Source organism: Solanum stenotomum, chromosome 4 (genome assembly GCF_019186545.1).
Source record: "Solanum stenotomum isolate F172 chromosome 4, ASM1918654v1, whole genome shotgun sequence".
Lineage (NCBI taxonomy): Eukaryota > Viridiplantae > Streptophyta > Magnoliopsida > Solanales > Solanaceae > Solanum > Solanum stenotomum.
The window spans coordinates 31375494-31399229 of record NC_064285.1 but is presented as its reverse complement, the minus strand read 5'-3'; the positions used below and the strand labels follow the sequence as shown (position 1 = coordinate 31399229).

General features: G+C 36.1%; 1 protein-coding gene and 1 pseudogene across 1 annotated transcript in view; both read left to right on the top strand.

Annotated features, from left to right (window-relative positions):
• Positions 1 to 23736, top strand: part of LOC125862657 (nucleobase-ascorbate transporter 6-like) — a 725741-nt gene that overhangs the window by 170934 nt on the left and 531071 nt on the right. The window lies entirely within an intron of this gene.
• LOC125861435 (uncharacterized) lies at positions 21243 to 22924 on the top strand (annotated as a pseudogene).

Below are 23736 nucleotides of genomic sequence, written 5' to 3'. Positions count from 1 at the left end.
ACACCCATAATATCAAATATTTTGTAAACCTCTTCCATAAATTCTTGTGGGTCCTCTCCCACTTTGGAGCCATAAAATTCTGGAGGGTTCATTCTAGAAAAAATCCTAACCCTTGAAGCGGTCGAATTCATATTAGGGTTCACATAAGTCCCAATATCTTTATTGGCCTGAGCCTTCAAGGATTGGGCTTGAGCTGTCATGGCTTGAGATTGTGTCATCATGGCTTGGGCTAATATTTGGATAGTATATCTCAACTCCGTTTGGGTCACATTCTCAACCACAGGGTCAATCAAAGCTTGATTATCTTTAGGAGGAGCTCTTTCATTTACATTGTCACCCTCAATTCTACTTGCATTAGCCCTTCGTGTATTTATTTCTTGAAGACGCAAGAGGAGGATTATGAGAGGGACTTTATAGAGTTAAACTCTAAGGTACGACCAAAGAATAATGAAAGTAGTGAAATTTCCTAAACCTCTTAAAGCCTCTCATTTATAAGAGTAGCACGCTTCACACTCATGAACAAGACTCTACTAGACGTGGCTTATAAGACATAATCCTAGAATCATTCTAAACCTTGTTCTCCGATAACCAAGTTTGTCACGACCCAAGGGTACTCCCTAGACGTAACAAGGCACATAGAACCCTGAAAGGCACCATGTAAGCCACTTAGCATATCATAACATAAAACATTAGAAAAATAAGAATAAAAATACATTGAAGTCCAAAAATCTCTATAAAGGAAAGTGGAAGTCTAGACTTGTCTCAATTGGCCATCTATTACAATACTTGAGTCAAAATAGGGCCACAACCCCAAAACAACATAATCCAAAAGTGAAAGTATAAGAATGAAACTACAATGATAATATCCCATCCTCGAATCATGAGGACTTACAACAAGCAAGGAGAAATGAGAAAATCAAAGCTCTAGCTACAATGGTGACCACCTTGAGAACCAGACTCTACACTTGGGGAAAATATAGGAAAATATGGGTTAGTACAAAGCTCGGCTTTCTGCTTCTTCTTCTTCTTTCTTGGAGTTCTAGAGAGAGTTTTGGGGGGAAAGTTGGTTTTGATTTTGGATTTTAGAATTGTGAAGAAGATGACTTGATTTGGGGGTCGTAAATCATTATATAGTTAGTCTAATTTATTGTAAAAATACATCACTTTGTATTAAGTAAAAATGGAAAACCCCAAAGTATCCCTCGACTAACTCCTAAAAATAGTTCCAGGTCATGGTATGCTTTATAATTCCCCTTACATGCTCGTACTTTCCATGTACTAAGTCATTTGGCCTGGATCATTTCATAATACAGATACAACAATTTGGGATCATCAAAAGAAGATTTATTGATACCACATGGAGTTCGAGTTAGCTATGGTGAGCCTACTTCTTTTCGAAGGATTTCATTTACTTTTCCGTTTTGTGAGGATGTCGTGGGTCTTGTCCGTACTTCCATCTTTGTCAGTTATAGGCTTCATAGATGGACAGTAGAGTTTTAGAATTATGTTTCATTTATTTTGTTAAATGTTTTAAAGACTTGAGTTGCCTATTTTTGGATAGTTTAATATACTGTTACATTCAGAGTAAATCTATTAAGTTAAAACTTTGTATTTGCGCTTCATGAATTTCATTCAGGTTTATGACTTTGTATGCTTAAGTTAGTCTTCTTCTTGTATTCAGCCCGGATCAGGGTTCGCTTGGGGACCAACAATGGTTCTTGAGTGTCGGCCACATCTAGGGTGTAGACTCGGGTCGTGACAAACTTGGTATCAGAGCAAAGAGTTCAAGTGTCCTAGGGTGTCTATAAAATCGTGTCAACAGAATATTGTTTATGGTTATGAGGGCCCCACTTCTACAAATGAGGGACTATAGACATTTAAGAAAAGTTTCCCTTCTTTCATACTAGAGGTGGTTGAAAAGAAAAGCTATTCCTTTATCTATGAGTTGTTCTTAGCAAGAGTTTTGAGGAAGTCATGAGACTCCAGAGGGGCTTGAGAGAAGCCCCTGAGTGAGTTAAGTGTTCTGTAACAAAGGAATCCACCCATATTCATATGAATCGTGCATTCCAGATAAAAGATTGTTGTACTTTTTTCCTTAAACGTTGTTTCTGTTGAGATCCTTATGGGGAAGTGTGTTGTAGAGCTTGGGTAGTAGTTTCACCAGAAAAGATAGTATGAGTTATGAGATTATAAGTAGTAGTAGAAAAAGTGCCCGGAGTTAGATAACAGTATGCAGAGGTATAGAGATTTTATGAAAGGGTTAGTGATGGGGCAAATTATATTATTGCAATCGTGTACCCAACCAGTTATAAGAGATGTGTTCTTTTATGAGTAGAAAAAGAAATAATAATGTTGTAAGGAGTTATTGATAGAAGAAACATAAATAGTCACTAGTCAAGATAAGTTAGAGTCTATTGTTAAACAAAATATAGTTGATGTCGATGTGTCATCTTGGTAGAGGAGGCTAAATATATGTGTTGAATAGAAGCACATATTATTCATAAAGTGATAGATCTAAGCTAGGCTTCTGATTTGTTGGAGAGGGTCATAATGTTCAAAAGGTTATAGAACTGATCGAGTAATGAGATATAGTATAGTAGGTGAGCATTTTTTTTAATATTTGGGTTTAATAATGAACATTAAGCTTGAATTTGAGAAGAATGTCATGATCAAAAGAATGACAATATGAGGGTGATGATTTTAGTCTTGAGATTTGATCTAGAACAGTTGACATAGAGTAGGTGAGGAATTGAGGTGATTAGCTGCAATATATATTAGTGGTATAAATAAGAGACCCGAACCTTTAAATAAGGGAAGTGAAGTGTGGCTAAGTCACACGAGTAACAAGAGCATCAAGACGTGTACCGAGAGGGTATGTAAGTAGAAGAGTTTAAGAGAAACACCTTAGAAAGAGGTGTTTGTACCTTCTTGTTGAGAGTTCGGTATTCATGAGATAAACTTCTCCCGAGTGTTAGAGTAAAAAAAGATGTAGAACATTTAGAGATTATGGAATAGGTCCATAGCTTTCAACTATCAGCTTTAGCCCTAACAGGGAGATGGCGAGATGAGAAATCAAGTCAAGTGTTTGAGAGTAAGATATTGATGAGTTCCCAAGAGTATGAAAGAGATCCTTTCAGAGGTCCTTTTTGTAATGGAGAGTTGTAAGAAATAGAAGGTTAATGATCCTATCATGATAATGATGGTGTGATAATTCCGTCAAAGGTTAGAAATGAGGAGGATGAGGTTTTGCTATAATAAATAGATAAATGAGAGCCCATTGGTTGTTCCGAATAAGTAATACGGGTAAATTCTAGTTGGTATGGCAGAGATGATGAGAGAAAGAGAATTTCATAAGGATTTGGTTAGTAGGAATCCACAGAGTTGTTTGAGTACTAAGCTTTAATATAGTAAGGGTAACCACTTCCATACCTAGTCCAGCCATCATTCGAGGACGAATGATCCCAAATGAGAGATATTATAACACCCTAGAAAAAATTTTCACTAAGACTTGAACCGTACTTTTTAGTGAGTAAGTTTTTTTACCAAGGAATTTAATATTTTCCTAAGTGGTAAGGTCACTAGATATAGCACCTTGAGTTCCAAGAAGAACTAAAGAGAAATCATTCAAGTCATTCCTATGTTCCTTTAAGTTTTGGATCAAATTCAAATGAAAATAACTCTCTGTACAAGATGTGTTACATGTGCCATTATATGGAAAATGAATGTTCTTTGAATTATCTTTCAAACGCCACCAAGTTTGCTAAGTTTCGATTCCGGATGAGTGAGATATGCCTTTTTGAAGTCAAGATGTACAGTTAAGGAAAGTTACCTAAAAATAGTGAGGGGTATTTTGGTGTTTTCCTTAGCTAATCAGATTTATTTCATTTTTAGTAAGGTCTTAAGGATCCAATCTGATTAGGTTCAGTTTTATGATACTAGTATATGCCTAGGGTTTTAGTTGAGAATTCAAGAAGAGAAAAGAAGAGAAAAGAGGGGTAAAGGCCAAGATTTCGTCGAATTCTTGAGGATTTGATTTCGGATTTTGCCAAGGGTTTATCCATAAGAGTTATGTAATCTTCCATAGTGTTGGGTTCGTTCACCTATATGCCAATTATGTTAATTGCAGCATTAAATTCGTTCTAGAAAGTTGAAGGTTTGATGTTCTTGAAATTGGCTTCCGTTCTTGAGTTTATATGATATTGATGAGTTCTTGATGAAATTGTATCGATTTTAGAGTTGTGTTGGATTAGATTCTTGTGTAAATGTATTGGGTATCTGAATCTAAATAGAAAAATTAGAAAGAGAATAGAATTTAGGGGAATTGGGGTTAGAAAATGAAGAAGCAAAAAGTCAGGCAGAAACTAGGTAGCAGGTCCGCGACATGTTCCTTAGAAAAAGAACTTTGTGATCCGCATCGCGGAGAGGACACTTACCCTTCTGCCTAAAAAAAAATTCGCAACAAAATATTAAAATGCATCTCTGCGTCGCGAACTTGTTTTCCAGACAGTGCTTTTCAACTGTTTCTCATGATTAACTGTCTAAAACACTTTTTATCAGCACCATAACTATCCTATCACAAATAATAACCTTGAATTCATAATTCAAATTCAAGGTAGAGCTAAGAGTTACGTTTTCAGAGTTCTTCTGAACATTTTGTGAAAGTCCGTTAGAGCATTTTTGAAGAGTCTTCTACAATTTCTAATAACTTGTTTCAAGAATCGAGCAAGTGAGCATCAGAATGAGGAGAATGTATTCAGGAGTCTACTTTATCATCACGAGATCCTTCATATCATGAACTATAACTCTTGAATTAATAATTCTGATTCACGAGAGAGGTAAGAGTAGAGTTCAAGAAAGTTTTTGAGTTCAATTGTGAATCCTTTGAGATCAACTATTGATTTGAACTAAGTATTGAGGAAGTAAGTATGAGAATGAGAAGAGTCATGTACATGAGTTCCATAATGTTCTTTAGACCTCTGAGTCGAGTCGTTCATGCTCTTAAATTCCGCATGAACTCCATACATTGATTGTCTTCGAGAGGAGAAGTATCTTTGATCGAGTTCTATGTCCTTGAGCAATGTGTTCCTAATCAATTGGAGATTAAATTCCTAATCATGGGGCTATTATAGGTTAACAATGAAATCCTTGAGTTGAGTTATTCATGCCCCTAATTCTGCATGAACCCAGTGAGTCAAACATTCTTGAGATGAAGTAGTATCATGAAGTCCTTGAGTTGAGATTGTTCATGCCCATAATTCCGCATGATGCCTCTGAGAGGAGTATTCTTGAAACGAGTATTACCATTGAAGTTCATCAGTTCTGAGTTGTTGAATCTCGAGTATTGAGTTCTATGTATGGTTATTAAAAACCTCGAATTAAGTTGTTCACGTCCCTAATTTGGCTTGAACTTTATTGTGAGAAGTCTTTTACAATTTTTTCTAAAATAGTTTTAAGACTTGAGAACTTGATTTGACAAAGAGTAGAGTTGAGTTCATTTTCTTTAAAACATAACTCTTTCATTTTGAACTTGTCCCCATATCAGATAAGCCAAGTCTCCATAAACCATCTAACCAAGGTGGGTAGAAAGGGTCATACTTTTTAGATGATTCCTTAATGTTTTTTAGCATAGACTAGTGGATCCACTTAGTTGAGAGGTCTTATACCTTGGCAAAGTATAGGATAGTTCTGGCAGTGTGGGCAAGACGTTGTACCATCACAGAGCTCATATTGATGGTTGTCGGTTAGAGAATCACCCGTAGAGATATATTGTATTTTTACATACACAGAGTTTACCCAATATTTTCATATACAAGCAGAGTTTATCTTGTATCCTTGTATACAAACTGAGTTACTATTGTATTTTTCAATACATTGAGTTGTTTTCTACTATTCTTAAAGCTTTCCATATATTGCATTGGTATTGTATCTTTATCCATAGTTGAGTATCCAGAGTTTAGTATGAAGAGTTGAGTATCTCATTGTTGAGTTGAGCCTTGTTTCACTGACTTGAATATTTTATTGTTAAGTTGAGCCCCATTTCGCTGAGTTGAGAACCTTATTTTTGAGTTGAATATCTTATAGTTGAGTTGAGCCCCACTTCACTGAGTTTAGAACCTTATTTCTGAGTTGAATATCATATTATTGATTTGAGCCCAATTTCACTAAGTTGAGAACCTTATTTCTGAGTTTAGTATATTACCCTTGAGTACTTCTGAGTTGAGTAAGTTTGAGTAGTTTTGAGTATCCTTGAGTATTCTTTGAGTTGAGTTGAAAGGAGATAAGTATGTTTCTTTTCCTCCAGTTCAAGCTTATGTTTTGCTTTAGAATTCCCCTTACATGCTCATACATTTCATGTACTGAGCCGTGTGGCCTGCATCGTTTCATGATGCATATACAGGTATTCAGGATCATCAACAAGAGCTTTGTTCATACCACATGGAGTTCGAGTTAGGTATGTTGAGCCTCATTGCTTCAAGAGGATTTCATTTACTTTTCAGTTTTATCAAGATGTCATGGATCTTTTCCCGAGTTCCATCTTTTTCAGTTAGAAGCTTCATAGATAGATAGTAGAGTTTGAGAAGTCTGTTTCAATTACTTTGTTGAATGTTTTAAAGACTTCAGTTGCCTATTTTTGTCTAGTTGAATATTTTTTTACATTCAGAGTAAATGAATTGAGGTAAAGCTTTTTATTTGAGTTTCATGAATTTCATTCAGTTTTAACCTTATGCATGCTTAAGTTAGTCTTTCGCTTGTAGTCAGCCAGGATGAGGGTTTTCTAGGGGACCAGTTATGGTTCTTTGAGTGTCCGCCAAGTCCAAGGTGTAGACTCGAGTCATGACAATAACAACTACGTCCTTACCCTGAATAGATATCACACGATATCTATACACTCTATTCACTGATAAAGTCTCCCCTACTGGAGTCATAACCATATATGGCACAATAAGAGTCTTAACTCTCCGTTCTAAAAGTATAGCAAATGACGGAGATACATACGAATACATAAAACCAGGATCAATAAGAGCATATCCCTCATGAGAATTGATAGTGATAATACATGTGACTACTGCATTAGGTGCCTCGATATCTTGTTTGGCCATAGAAAATAATCTCTTTGGTCCACCTGTTTGATCAACGACCTATGCACCCTGACGACATTATCCATGAGCACCTTGTGGAGTAGCCCTAGTTTGATGAATCTGTGCTTGTGCACTTGCAGCATTCCTTTGCACCTCTGAAGTAGATTGACCAGTACAAGACTAACCCTTAGGGAAAAATTTAGCAATATTTCTTGTTTCACCACAAATATAACAAGGACCACGAACACCAAAACAACGACCACTATGATATCTACCACAAGTGGAACTCCTCGGATGTTGTCGAGATTGGAAGGTACTATTACCCTTCCTCTGCATTTTTTGTTGACCCTGTTTATCCTGATGATCACTCCTAGAAGAATGCACCTCCTACTCTGACCGATTAGGCCTGGACTACCCATGTTGAAACCCATTTTTTCCCATATGGAGAACCACCAAACCCTCCTACGTTATGTGTCTCTTTGCTTTCACCCTCAAATTTTTGTATTTCTAAGAAGGATTCACAACGAAGAGTAGTGTCAAACACAACTGAATAGGTAGCATTTCGCACATCCCGTATCATAGGACCACAATAACGATTTTCTAGTCCATTCACAAATGATCTCACTTTCTCCCTTAGATTTGAAACTAAAAATGGGATATACCTGGACAAATCAGTGAACTTGGCCTCATACTTTGTGATCAGTGGTAACCCTGCTTGTCTTTCCCTTTGAATGGAACACCACCATGCCTCTAATGACCTTGAGAACAGGAAATTGGTAAATTCTGCACCACTAGTCACATTGAACCCCAATGTAGTAAGTATTTTTTCACAACGATCAGTAAAATTATGAGGCTCAACAAATGTTGGTCTCGCATCAAACACTAGTGACTTAAGATCCTTGGGTTGCCTTATAGCTACAACTGAATGAGAACCTGATTGAGGATCTAATTGAGGTGTCTGAGTAGCTGCAACATCATTCTGGACTTGTTCTAGCGTTTGTGAAGTAGTCTGGGGCACTTGAATTCCATCCTAATTAGGCACTAACGCCTCTTAAACATTCAATAATCTCATCAGAACATCAACATGCAAAGAAATAGGAGGCACAACATTTGGCCATGTTGATGTAGCATCCTGAACAACATGTTCATGTACTCGCTCCTCTAGAACAACTCGGGGTTGATCCCTATTCATATCTTTAGGCTGAGAAATGGCATTAGCCCTAGTAGGAGCCCTAATAGGATGAGATCTGCCCTGACTTCTACCAGGGTTAATACTAAGTCTTGCACCACGTCTAACAAATGCATTAGATCGGAAAGCAAAGGAAGTACCACATTTCTTAGCACTCTACAAAATAATATTCAAGGGTTAGACGTGATTTAACTCAACGCACGAATAAAGAATGAAAATGGAGAAACATCCTAAATGTTCATTAGCCTCAAGGTCATAAGTATGGGCACCTACATACCCATGAATAAGACTCTACAAAATACTGCCCCATAACTGGGGACATAAAGCCTAGGCTCATATACCAACTCTTTCATGTCCCAAAACACCCCCTAAACGTGAATGACACCTTCTAACACCACCTTCTGGGTGTAACAAATATCCATAAACTTACCAAATCCTTAAAGACAAAGATAGGACATGTGAAACTCTAAAACTCATTAATACTCACCAAAATGAAATAACTATCCAACAAAAATTGTATATCGATTTATGAAAAGAAAACATCACTTCACTAATATGTCTCTAGACGAAATACCACAATAAGACCATGGATCATCTATTAGAGTTACATGAGTTCAACTGTCGAGTATGCAAACCCCAAGATATTCAGTCATAAACTAAAATTAGATAAAGTTAAGTCATAAACTATAATTAGATAAAGCTAAGACATTAGCCTCCACAAACAACACGAAGGTTGACCTCAACACTAGAATCCCTGCGAAAGAGCTCATCAGCCACAAATCTCACCCTCTACAGTAGTATCGGCATAGACATTCATGTAAGGAGTGAGCTACATGTAAATATAACCTAGTAAGATCCTCGACGTCTTACCTTAGTGCCCCTGGAACAAGTGTTTAAAAATACATCCATACCACAAACATGTAATGATATGCACCATACTATATTTCATAATATATTGATAAATAAGTCCAACCAATTGTGCCAACAGGACACTAAATGTCTCAAACTCAATCAACACACTAATCTTGTCATAAACGATAGTGAAGGAGATTATCCTCGCATCCCCAACAAGTGTACGACAACATATATAATGCCTCAAAGTATACTACGATGACATGTACAAGGCCCATATCATATTACAACAGCATAGGAATACCCCTAACATATTCCAGAAGCTATGTATGCTCCTAGAAACTATATCACGATAATGAAGAAGGATATATAATATCACGCCACATTAACTTATAAAACAATATTTCATCTTCTGTCAAGTACATACTTGTCCTTACACATGGACCAGATAAAAAACATTTTCGAAGTAGTTTTTAAAACAAGTAATAAAGCTTATAGTCTTATTTCCCTTGTTATGACAAGTTCCATAACCTCGCACGTGTAGAACACCAATCAAATATCCCCCAATGACCTCAATTTATGAAAAAATATTGATCAACGATATTAATTATGCTAGTCGGGGCCAAGTATCAATATCCCTAACATTAAAGCTTAGTGTTACACCTTAATATTTCACCCTTGAACCATGAATTTAGGATAAAAGAGAATATTTCTACATCACTAACCAAACTTAATTAGTGAATTTTCTACACCATAAATTAGCACTGTATCCCCAAATAGACAAACCACACATAAATAATCTTAGGCAAAAATAGTTATTTTTGTTGCTCAACAACATAGGTTGAGGTTTAAGCTACCAAGAGCACATAATAACAAGTAGTTCAAGACCAACAACTTATCACCAAACGGTGGTAGAATGATTAAGTATTCGTGTATGAACTCCCAAAATTGTTTTCCTGATAGATGCATTTATTCTCCAAAATTACGGAATGAACTGCACTAAATGGTTTTCCTTATATCGCTAATAGACAGTTGCAACAGAGAAATATAATGGGTTGGGCCCGGCCCACTCCTCTTATTATAAATTAAATTACCAGTTAATTCTTCATTAAAAGGAAAAAAAAAGTCATCACATAAGATTTCTTATACAATCACGCACCGGACTTTTCTAGTGGAGAAATCTCATAGTTAGGAATGTGACATAAATCTTTTGTATTGTAGTACAATTGAATGCAAAGGATAGTTATACGTTTTCCAAAACTTAAGATTGCAAAAATGTACAAATTAAATTCATTGATAATTTATCACGTTTGGATAGAAGCATAACAACAAACTTTCTATTGGAGCGTACTCATAGTTAGGAAAGTGGCACATCTATCTCTTGAATCGAAGTACGGTTGACTGCGGATGATAGTTATACGTCTGCCAACAGTCAAGATTGAAAAATTATAAAAATTGAATTCATTGATAACTTATCACCCTTGGGTAGAGGCATGGTAATAATAAACAATGCTAAGGTAGTCTAATAAAAGATAAAGGAATGATAATTGAATCTATAATCTTATTTACTAGACTAGCACTTAAATTAGCTATGACAATATCGATAGGTGCTTCTTAAAAGGTTGATCTTAATGACATTTAATAGAAAATTTTAATACTTGCTTGAGGGTGTAATTCCTTATATGGTAAATCAATAACATTAGATTTAGTTCTTTTCTTCTCTCTTACTTTTCTAGGTTAAATAACTTTTTGAAATAATAATCAGTGAGATTTTTATTAAAAAAAAACGAATTGACTAAATTTTTTTTATAAAATAAAATCATTTTTAAAGATAATTATCATTAGTTGAGTAACCTTCTTTTTTAAAAAACAACGTTGATAAAAAATATTACTATTTGAGAGACTATACACAAAGTTAACTCCACATATAAATATATATACTAGCGCTTAGGTTAGGTGTCCAAAGGTTGGTCAGGATGGAGATTTATATTGATAAAAATAATGCTCAGGGTAGTGATTCTCCTTCCTTTTTTTCGATCTTTACTTGTACTTGTTTTTTTTTGTTTTTGTAAATGATTTTACACTACTACTATGAAAATTGTTTAGTGGTATTTATTTTAATGGTGTGGTTTGTGGGTTATTGATGAGTCCACAAATTGGACTCATTCAGGGCTCTATTTTGATAGAAATAGTGTCCTCGAATGCTTATTTTGTCGCAATATCTAATGAAAGCTCTTAAGTTTCAGGTATTTGAAGTTTTAGGGGAAGCATGGACACTTAGGCACAAAAAGGAACAAAAAGCCTGGAAAAAACAAAGAGGTTGAAGCCTGAGAATCACCAATCACACTTGGTGATTCGCCGAAGGGATTTACTCCACCCTTTGTTCCAGTACATGAAGCCCTGAAGGAGAAGGATAACAAAGCCTATGAAAGAGCAGACGGAGCTTCACTGAATAGTTCGCGAAGCAGTACTATACCGCCCAATGGTCCAAAACGTAAAGACGATGAAGGAAAGCACTAAACAGCGATGAGACAGATGATGGGCAGGTCAACGAGTCACTCAGCGATATCGACTAACTTTGCCGAAAGATCCGCCAGGGCTATTTTCTAAAGTCTATATATACTGAACTTGTTATTAATTTTAGAAGTTCTGAATTGTCACGCCCCGAGCTACCCGGGAAGCGGACACGGGACCTAGGACCTCAAGTGATCCCAAGCTAACCCTGCTGGCATGATCATGAGCATACTAAAGATAATAAACTGATGTAGAAGATAAANTTTTCTAAAGTCTATATATACTGAACTTGTTATTAATTTTAGAAGTTCTGAATTGTCACGCCCCGAGCTACCCGGGAAGCGGACACGGGACCTAGGACCTTAAGTGATCCCAAGCTAACCCTGCTGGCATGATCATGAGCATACTAAAGATAATAAACTGATGCAGAAGATAAATAATAAATTAAGTCTGAAAAGATGGGGAATACCCATATACTATAATTGAGATAAATGAAAACTGATGATTTTAATACAAAAATGATATTAACTCAATACTAACCTGAATCTAACTATGTCTGAAAATAGCCTCCAACTGACTAGAAATGCTGGGACAGGCTCCAGCTAAGTCTAGCAAAATTGAAACTAAAGGACTAAAATGCTTAAAAGAAACGCATGACTATTGTCCTTAGAGAATGAGGACTCACTGATTCTGCTGAACTAGAGATCGGGAGCCGATCTAAGCATGATCTGGATGCTGAGAACCTGAACCTACATCATTAGAAGATGTAGCGCACGTATGAGTCAGTACTTGAAAGGTATTAAGCATGTAGGATAGAGTAAAGCTGAAATAACATATAACTGAACAAAGCAATAAAGCAATGAAATAATCTGAACATGATATAGATATTGAATGCTGAGCTAACTTAATGCAATGACCAATTTATAACATGATGAGAATGAATACTGAATATACTGATAAATGGTCAATGCAACAGAATCTGACTGAACTGTGGGAGCAACTAATAACCGACCTAAAACCACATGAGCTAAATGTGGAGTCCGATGTATATGCCCCATCGAGAGGACCCAATATACCTTGCTAGAGGTATAGAGGCATGCTGGCATGATCACTAAACTGATGTTGCCCACAGAGGGAACTTACACCTATGTGACTCGTAGTTCTGGGACTATATGGGCACGCTGAACCCTAGTCCAACTCGGTATTATGCTACTCTCACTGAATTAAGTGGTTAACTGGTTATGACTGAATTTCTGTAAATACTAAATAGCTCGAAACTGAACATGCTTACTGAGAAAGCAACAATTAATCTGATAATAATGTATTCATAAACAGAGGCATGTATAACTGAATATATTATGGCTAAAATACTGAATAGCTCAAAATACTGACATGTAGATACTCATACTTGAAAACTCCTTTTTAGAAAACAATTCAAGATCATATTATACTATGATCATTGATGACTTGGGAAGTCATACTGCATAAACATTGATGGTATATCTAGATACCATACTATTCATACATTGATGACCTACTCAATTGTCTTACTAATCATGTTTTAGAAGCTCTTTCTCAAAACTAATCTTAACTTTCTCAAAAACTCAGTTTAAAACTCAAGTGTTGTTTAAAAGAAAAGATTCTCATGATTTATAACTCAAAATAGGGTTTATGCTGAAATATACTGATAATTTGGCATAGAATTGGAGCATGTATATTTGAACAATTGAAATATCTGACCTAGCATGTGTAATTCAAGAACTAATGAAATACAAAGCTAGGGTTCTGAAATTTATGTAAGAAATTGAGCAATAACATAATAATCTGTTTTGGAACATTTAAATAACTAATTCATGATGATCTGTTGAAATTATAGAAACCCTAGGTCTGTTCATAATCATGGAATCAAGAATCTGACTGAATTCTAGAGACCTAATTGGGTGGAAGGAACACACAAGTGAAATCTCACACACCTGGTGACGAATTTCATGGAGAAATCTTTCCATTTCGGGGCTGGAACTGATGGAACCTTGATGCTTTCTTGAACTAGGGTTCTTGACCTCTTTCTCCTCTCTTGCTTCTAATTTTCTAAGTTTTGATTAATGATTTTGACTAAGGTAAGTTCTAGTTATGTTTCTAGGCTTAAACTGATTAAAACCTCATGATTTAGGGTCTAAACGACGTATCTTAGGGGTTAAATGAAATAGGAAAAGACCAAAAGACCCCTGAATTAACTGTTGTTGGAGTGACCTACGGATTGGACCTACGGGCCGTAGGTCAATCTACGGTCCGTAGATTGTGTCCGTAAGTCAAGCATGCTCGACAGGCCATCACTAAAACGATCATAACTGTTTACTCGGAGGTCGGAACTTAGCAAACTTGGTGGCGTTGGAAAGATAATTTAATTATATATCATATCATATGTCATGAGACACCTAATTCATTTTGTGCTAAAAGTTATGACCATCTGTAGTTGAATTAACCATAATTTTCATCTAACTGACTGCTTATCCTCAGCTACGGTCAGACCTACGGACCATGGATCGACTGACGGTCTGTACTGGCTCACCGTCAATCAGGACTGAAGCTGGACTTTTGGGGCATCGATCCACGGACACGAACTACGGTCCATGACCTGACCTAGGGACTGTAAGTCCGGCCGTGGGTCAAAACTTAGCCAAATTCTAGTTTATTTACAATAATGTTTGAAATATCCTTAATATTGTTGTAAATCTTACGAAAAATACTTTCATCACGAACACTTGATATGGAGTTCACCAAGACTTATACTTCACCATGAACTTTGTAGGAAATTCTCATAGCTTGAGGCGTATGGAAAGACACTGTCCTTAAGGATATTTCATCCGGTATGGGTGTATCCCCCAGGATTCAACAAGCTCTTCTAGTATAAAACTAGGAGCCAGAAACTAACAAAGATTCAAAAAACAAAACTCAGCACACCAATAGAATATAGGAACAAAGATTTACTCTCAATAATGTATTGTGTTCTGTCTGATTTGTTATAGAGGAAGACCACATTTATATGTCAATATCACAAAGCTTGTAATTGGCTAGTAATTAACGGGAGAATTAACTAGGATAATGAAGGGATATTATATAGTTGGCAATTTGAGAATGGTAACAACCAATATATTTTGATTAGACCATGTCAAAACCATTCAATTGTAAGATAATTTTCTCAAATACTTATGGCATAAATATGTTAAGTAACATACTATTTAATAAGGTATGAAGGAATATATGTTAGACAATAATATAAACAAGTCTTTTTGAGATACTAGAATCATTTTTCCAACACTATGTTTTCCTGCATTTCCAGCAAAAGTTGATCCATCCTTATCAGCTTTTAGAGTCTTCAAAACAAAAATTGGTGGATCATTCCATTCCACAAAAGTTTGATTGTGTTTTAATTGAGCCCATTCCTTTTCTGTCAAGTCCGCCACTTTGTTATGTTCCCTTTGACTTTGGTTGATCTGCATGCTCCTCATCTACCGGAGTAATTCCTTGCATTCAGTTACGATGTTAGTATATGATTCGTGTCCTCTATTCATAACCTCCAGGATTTCCAAAGACTCTGTGTCTATCTGGATGTTGCTTGCCTATACCTTGATAACTAGTTTCATTCCTATCACAAGGGTCATTAACTCTGCATGTAGGGAACAATTAACATTGATTTTTACTGTAAAACCTGCTACCCAATCACCCTTACTGTCCCTTAGAACTCCTCAAGCCCCTCTTATCTTTTTGATGCAAATATAGGATCCATCAATATTTAGTTTAAGTCCTTGTTCAGGGGTGGTCCAATTCAAGTTTGCTTTATTTGTTATAGTTTTTTCGCTGGCTCGGTTACATCCCTGGTGGTAGAATTCCAGAGTTCTGTCCATTGGTTTTTTAGATGCTATGTAAATATCCTTTCCATTATGGAAGTTGTGATTTCTAGTTAGCCAAATATTCAGCATATAGAACGGAAAAGCAAAATCCCAACTAATGTTTTTCAGAATGTTTTGCTTTTTAATGTTTTCTATGGCTTGAAACTATTTTAGGTCTCTTGTTGCTAATATACGTTTGATATGTTCTATTAGACCTATTTCGTTCTAGAATCTGATAGCTTTTGGGCATTCAAGCATTATACGTTATCTGTCTCTATTAACCCATATATAGAGTAGTTTGTTCTAAGATTAATGCCGATGGAATTAAGATATTGGCTTGTCGGCAACCTTCAACAGTTACATATCCATAGGAAATATTTAATTTTATTGGGGCACTTTAGTTTCCAGATCCATTTGAAGTCCGTTACGTTTGGTTCTTTTTTGGTATGCTTCTTTTTAATGTTGAAGTATCCTGAAGATGTACTAAAAATTCCTTTGGGATCTACTGAACATGCATGTTTAACCATTGGGTTTGTTATTTTTGGAACATGGATTAGATTGATTTCGTGGAAGGATGTTGGAGGGAGCTGAAACGGGATGTCCTCCAGACACCATTGGCCATTTTCCATAACACTACTAACCTTTCTACTAACTTCGTTTTCAGGTAGGGGGACACTATTGATCGATCTTAAAGTGGGTGAGTTCGGAATCCAAATATCCAGCCAAAGATTTATAAGTTTACCATTCCCTACTACCCAAGCCAGCCCTTCTTTACACTCATTCAATCCTAGTTTAATGTTTTTCCATATTGGGCTACCTTGCTGCTCATGGTTTGAATCATTTCTATAGTTACTTTTTCTTGCGTACACATCTAACATTTTTTTTGCCCAATGTGTTGAAGGTTTTTTGAAAATTTTCCATGCCAATCTACCAACAAGAGCTGAGTTTTTCAGCTTGTATTTTTGCACTCCTAACCCTCCTTGCTCTTTCCCTAATGTAACTAGGTCCCATTTAATAAGGTGTTGTTTTTTCTTCGAGCTAGTTGTACCCCAATTGAAGTTTCTTTGGATTTGGTCCACTTTTTTGGTGTTGTTGCTTGGTAGTTTATAGACTTGCATCACGTAGGTTGGAAAATTATTAAGTGATGCTTTTACTAGTGTTGTTCGCCCAATTTTATTTATCCACCTACTTTTCCAACCGACAAGTTTTGATTGAAAACTATCTATGATGAATTGGAAATCATGTTTAGTCGATCTTGTGTGGAATATCGGGAATCCAAAGTATTTTACAAAATTTTTACTTTTGTGTATTCCCATACTGTCTGTTATTCCTTGGATCATGTGGGATTTGAAGTTCCCCGAGAAGAGGATTTTTTACTTTGTCTGGTTTATGCTTAGACCACCTATTTGACGAAATTCGGTCAAAATGGTTTTATGCTCAAGCACGTGTTTAGTTCGGCTTTCCCCATAAGTATTAGGTCGTCAACGAAGAAGAGATGGGATAGTTTTGGGCCCTTACCTGCAATCCATACAAGTTTCCAAACCTTTTGTAGTACTTTTTTTATTTATATTCCTCGATAATACCTCCATACACATTATGAATACATATGGAGACATCAGATCCCCTTGTCTAGTCCCTCTGGTTGGTTTGAAATAATCTATTCTAGTTCCATTTATTAGGATAGTAATCCTAGTTGATGGGACGCATGACATAATAAGGTTTATGAGACTAGTAGGAAAGTTGAAATAGTGAAGGCTGTAATTGATGAAAGACCATTCTAGTTTATCTAACGCCTTTTCTAGATCTATTTTCATTATCATGTTGCCTTTTTCTCCTTTCATTTTGTTAAATTGGTTTATTATTTCTTGGACGATGATGACATTGTCACCGGCTTGCCTATTTTTCAAGAAACTAGCTTGACAAGTGCTAATGATTTTATTTAGTAGTGGCTTTAGCCTGTTAGCAATTATTTTGGTTATTATCTTGTTGGTATTTTTACCTAAACTTATGGGTCTAAAATTTCTTAGGCTAGAAGCATTTTTACATTTTGGGATAAGGCATACATGGGTAGTATTTATTTCATAATCTATCGTTTCATACTTCCATACTTTCATGAAAAAATCTTTTACTGATGGTCCTACTATTTCCCAACAAGTTTGGTAGAAAACAAGGTGAATCCCATCATGTCCAGGTGCTTTATATGGCTGGAAGGAGTAAACTGCGTTGGAAATTTCTTTTTCGGTTAAGTTCTCTCCTAATAGATTCCTATCATTTTCGGTTAGGCAATTATCCTAAGTATTGCGAATCCTATTGGAGGATTTGTGTTTGGTATAGAAGAGAGTACTAAAATGATTTGTTGCATATTCTAATATATCCATTTGGTCATATACCCAATTGCCATCCTCTTATTGTAAAGATACAATTTTGTTCCTCCTTCTACAATTAAGGGTGGTTGTGTGGAAGAACATAATATTGGCATCCCCATCATTAAGCCAATTTATTCTAGACCTTATTTTCCAATATTCTTCCTCCTGCTTTAAGTTATTATTGAATTCTACTATGAGTTTTTCTTCAAGATTTACAAGGAAGGAGCTATTAGGATAGCTATTAGATTTTTGAATGCCTTGTATGCGATTTAGGAGTTTTCTTTTTTTGTAGAATAAGTCCCCAAAGATGTTCCTTTTCCATTTTGTGATGTCAGATTCAAAGCATGATATAGGTTCTAGCAAGTTGTCCTTTCAATTCAATGCTTGATCGACAATATTAATAAATTCGAGGTGGGAGGTCCACATTGTTTCTAGGTTAAAAGTTTTAGGTCTAACATTTTTTGCTTGTTCAGTCAAGCAAATAATAATAGGGCAATGATCAGAATGAGTTCTAGGTAGATGTTGAACCTGCACATTCGGAAAGTATAATAACCATTCATTTGTTGCAAAAAATCTATCTAATCTTTTAGAAATAAGATAGTTTTTACTTTTAAATGTTTTGTTTATCCATGTGTAACGACTACCCTTGAACTCCATAACAATTAGTTCTCAAATATTAATAGTTTCCTGGAAATCTCTTACTCTAGACGAAATTAATTGGTTACCGCCCTTTTTCTGATTTCAATAGTAGCTCGTTAAAATCACCACCTATGAGTCAACCACCTTTAAAGTTATTTTTTATGCTTATCATATTCTCCCATAAAACTTTACGCATATATCTATGATTACCAGCATAAACAACACTAAATAGCCAACAAAAATTCATATTGTGTACTTTTATAATTGCATGGACCTCTTGGGTCGTAGTAGCTATTTCATCCAGTTCCAATATAGCATCATCCCATAGAACCACGATTCCTCTAGAGTTCCAAATAGCCAAAACTTCTATCATTCTTGTAAAAGGAAAGTCCTCTAATAGTGGTTGGGGATTATGCATTTTGGTTTCAAGGAGGGCAACTAAAGGAGGCTTATGCCAGTCTAGGATTGAGCGGAAGTTCCTCCTAAAATCCTCTACATTTTTTCCCCTACAATTCCATATTATTTTTATATTCATGGATCTGTTCATGTTGCGTGGTACCATTAACGGTGTGTTCCTCTTGGACTTTGTAGGTTCTGTTGTTGTTCTCATTGTTGGGTTCATAACTAGCACATAGTTCCCTAACTGTGAGTTTATTGGTGGTCTTATATCCAAGGAGCTTTTTAAGAGATTCGGGTGGCTTATTAAGATTAGTTTCTTTTTGAATCCTTCTTTGAACACCATGATTTTTATTTCTTTTAATACAGTTATTTCCGTCCTTGATTCCCTCATTAGTTTTATGTTTTGTTCTACTTCTTTCAATTTTGGATATTGTGTTTGTATTAGAGGAGGTAGTTTGGTGTGGATTGGTACCTAAGACGATGCTATGATGTTGGGTCCCTCGTTCGAGCTTCCAATCCACCCGGTCGGTATCAACACTGGTGGAGGGGCACCCTATTAAAAGAAATGTAGTTGGTTGAAAAGTGGATCCCTGCACATTTTCGGTATCACCTGTAGTAGGAATGGCATTTCTGCTGGATATTGGTTAATGGTTTGGGGAATGGGTGTTTCCCCAAGTGGGTATGTGAAATGCTGGAGCTGGGGGTTATTTGTAATTTAGAAGATTTTGGAAGACAGACCCCATTCAGCCATTTGTATGGTATGTTTCCATTGCAGGCCTCATCTCCTCCCCTACCACTTAGGCTAGGAATGTTGGATTCTGCACTACAATGGCCACTTCTCTCCCCACTATCAGGACATTAAAGGAGAGAGTGTGTCCCTGTTGTCTTAGTTCCAACCACGATATTGATACTATGTTTGAGGATGGGGATGGGTGGCATACATAGGAGTGTTGTTCAGTGGGTTTGTTTGATGGGAGTCTAGTAGTTCATTGTTTCCCATGGTTAGGAATATGGTTTGGTATTGAGTGTGAACAGTTTGGAGTATGGATGATTGGCGTCTCAGTTGAGAGTTGAAAGAGATTCTGGGCATTTTATTTTAAAGGGGGTAGTACAATACTGATAGAATAACTAGGTATATTCACTGTATTTAATGAAGTGTTATTAATACTACAAAATGTATTCAAAGTATTTAAAGTAGGAGGTCGAGGGGTAGTATTAGGAATATTTGTATTTATTTCATCTGTTGATTTAGATATTTTACTTGGTATAATATTTTGTGATCCTAGGGCTTTTTTGTTTTTTTATCTATTCTAGTATCTTCTTGATCCACCTTGGATTTGACTAGTCCTGTTGGTGCTTCGCTGTCCAAAGAAAAGGTTTCTAGGTTTTCCACGTGTTTTAAAATATTTTCCTCCGTTGATATATTGGATGTCGAAACGGTGAGCTCTAAGTAAAGTTCTATCATACCTTGCACGTTTTCTCCTTCTGTGGAGGGGTTATACTAGGTGTGTAGATACTACTGCTACGATCATTAATGGTAGAGTGTAGGGGCTAATTGGGGTTAGGGGTTTAGCTAGTCTTAGGGGTAGTAGGGGTCACCTTAGTGGCCCTACCAACTTTTGTCCCATCAGAGGTAAAGCCTATTTTTGTAATATTTGTATTCTTGATGTCATTCGTGATGACATCATTTCCATCATCTTTGATGCCATCTCTATTGTTGTATTCGCTAGGCATACTGCTATGGTTTCCTTGCTTGGAGATTTGTTCCTTCGTATTGGCGTTATCTAAGTCATCTGATTCATCATTATTTTAGGATGAAGGTGTTGTTTTACTTATGTATTTAAATAGTTGAGAATCGAGATACTTACATGTTAAGGCGTCAAATAATTTAACCGGAATGCCTTCATTATTTCACTGTTTACCCTTGTTTTTACGTTATTGATAATAAAGGTCTAAAGTGAAAAAAATGTGATTGCTATAAAGCTATCCTATATCTTCCAACCTAACTTTAAAAATGTCTATTCAAATTCCTCCTGGTTGGACATGCCTACATTCACATTACGGAAGTTGTATTATTGATGTGAGTACCAAGAAGCTGAAGGAAGCAAAGATCAGTTACTTGTTTTACCATTTATACATTAATTAGTTGTAGTCTTCCTCTTCTACATCACTTTTAACTTTTTTATGTAGAAGGTTGTTTTGTGAAGTTTCTCCAGTTTGTTCTCTACTGCATGGTACATTTGATATAATTATCACCTAACCACATAGGAATGCATTCATGACATTTCCGCATTTCAACTATTGAAAATTTGTAATGCAGATCAAGTATATAAAGGAGATGTATTTATTATACCTCAATTATTTATACTAGAAAATTGCTCATAAAGCGCAATAGGTATGTCAGTAACACCCCTTTAAGTGCTTCATCATAGTTCAAAAATTTGGTTAACTCCTTTGCAAGTTTCGTCAAATGACACACCATCATTTGCATATAGCATGTTTAGTGCACATTGTATTCTATTGGTTATTGGAAACTCCTCAATCTGGGAACTGATGCAGAAAGCTCAAGACACTAAATTCTCATTTTTGCTTCCTTAATTTGGTTCCTTTCATGTCGATTTTCATCTTGAGATAATAGTTGTAGTGCGGCTAGTTCTTTTTAACATCTACAATTGGCAACATTTGTTTGTGTTGACGTATTGTAAATGATTGTGAAGTAAAGATAGTAGTGCTCACCAAAAAAGAGTTATTTTCACATGTAATTTTTTTGTTAGTTTTTTAGCTTTCGGGGAAAGAATTGAGGCCTCCATTCATCGGGTAAGGACTTGATGTTTCTGAATTTAAAAGCACTTGAATGAACATTTTGCTGAATTGTGTGAACCTTGCGAGCTATATTATTTGTCTCTTTATGACGTGATTTCTTAAACTTTACTCCCTTTTTCGTTTCCATGGGAGGTACTTCAAACATGAATTTCAAAGGTAGAGCTACGGACAACAAACAAGACTATGACTAAACTGATTTTTTTCTTTCTGATCTTATGCATGACACTTTTCATCCGCGTCTTGAAAATGAGATAATTGAAATGCTGAAGATATTCAAGTTGACACTAGAGTGTATTATGCTTTTCTTGCGGCTTAACAAGCAAGATATTCAACTTAGTCACAAGAACAAACTGGTCTCGGTTGAGAAGCACATAAGTTTCTTTCGTTGTTCAAATTTGGCACACATCAGGATTTCTTCTTCTCCACAGCAGAGGCAACTTCATCAGTCTTCCATGTAGCTTCAGAGCCCATAATCTATTGATGGTCAAACTAATCCACCGATGCAGCCCGTACATGGTTCTATGGAGGCGATGAAACATAATTATATCACCAACTTGCAACATAATTCCTTGTCTGGCGTTACGACTATTTCATATTCTCAACATCACATGATAAATATGGTAAAGCCTGGTTCCAAATGGGATCTAGGATAGGGTAATTTGTTGAACTCAACGCAGCAGGTGGCTGGTGGCTCCTTACAACATAATCCTATTAACAGTCTTCAACATGATAACATAAGCTTATTAAGTACACAATGTGGAACGAACCCAGTTCAGGCAAAGCTCGGTTACCTACAACAAAATTCAAGTGCCTAGCAGAGAATGTCGCAGAGCCAAAAAATATTGCAGAACCAACAGCGACTACTTTTTCAAAGAAAAGTTAACGCAACAGCATCAAGCAAAGCAGCAGGTAATCCTCGAATCCCTATATCAAAACTCAAATGTGCTGCCATAATTACTGCTTATACAACACGAGCAACAAATGTTGCAGAACCAACAATTAACACCGCTATGCAACCTGCTACTGATGTAGAAACAACTTTTTCGAAGCGAAAGTTAATGAAACATCAGCAAGCAATGAATTCATTGTTTGGCATATCGACAAATTCCAACTCAGCAAGACTTGAAAAATACAATACAACCTGGTTCCAATTCCTTGAACTCACTACAATAGGTGTCTACGGGCTCTTTGCAACAAAATCCTATTAACAATCGTCAACATGTTGATATAAGCTCATTAAGTTCACAAAGTGAAACTAACAAGGACAGGCAAAGCTCGGTTTCACACAACAAAATTCAGCGTCTGGCAAAGAATGTCATAAAGCCAGAAAATGTTGCAGAACCAGCAATTAAGACAGTAGTGCCACCATCAGCATATGAAATAACTACTTTTACAAAAACAGAAGTTAATGCAACATCAGCAAACAAAGAAACATAAGACCACACTAAGGCCAACCCACCATATGTCACAGCTTCATCAGCCTTCCATGCAGCTTCAACAACACAGTATCTTGATGGTGAAAATGAATCCAAAGATGAAATCCGTACAGGATTCCATGAAAGGCAATGCAACAGAACAATATTATCAACCTGCAAAATGATTGTTTGGATAATTCAATTGCTTATGTTTTGTGCACTATGAACTCATGCACCCTTCCCTAGATTATGTGAAGTAATTTATTTTATATGATAAATTACTTATATTTTATGCGGGAACAGTTGCTACAATTTCTAACTCTACAAGATTAGCTGAGGTGACTTTATGGGAGACTATGACAGGGCAATTTCTATATACCCGTCTAGCTATGACTGGGTCACCAACTGAAGTAGAGACTTAGAATGGTTCTGAGAGAGTTTCTGGAGTGACATCGAAGTTTAGTGCAATATATGGAGTTACAAAGGAAAGAGTAGCCCCTAGATCTTAAAAAACATAAACATATAAATGTAAGGCTCCTAACATATCAGTGACCACATCAGGAGAGTCTT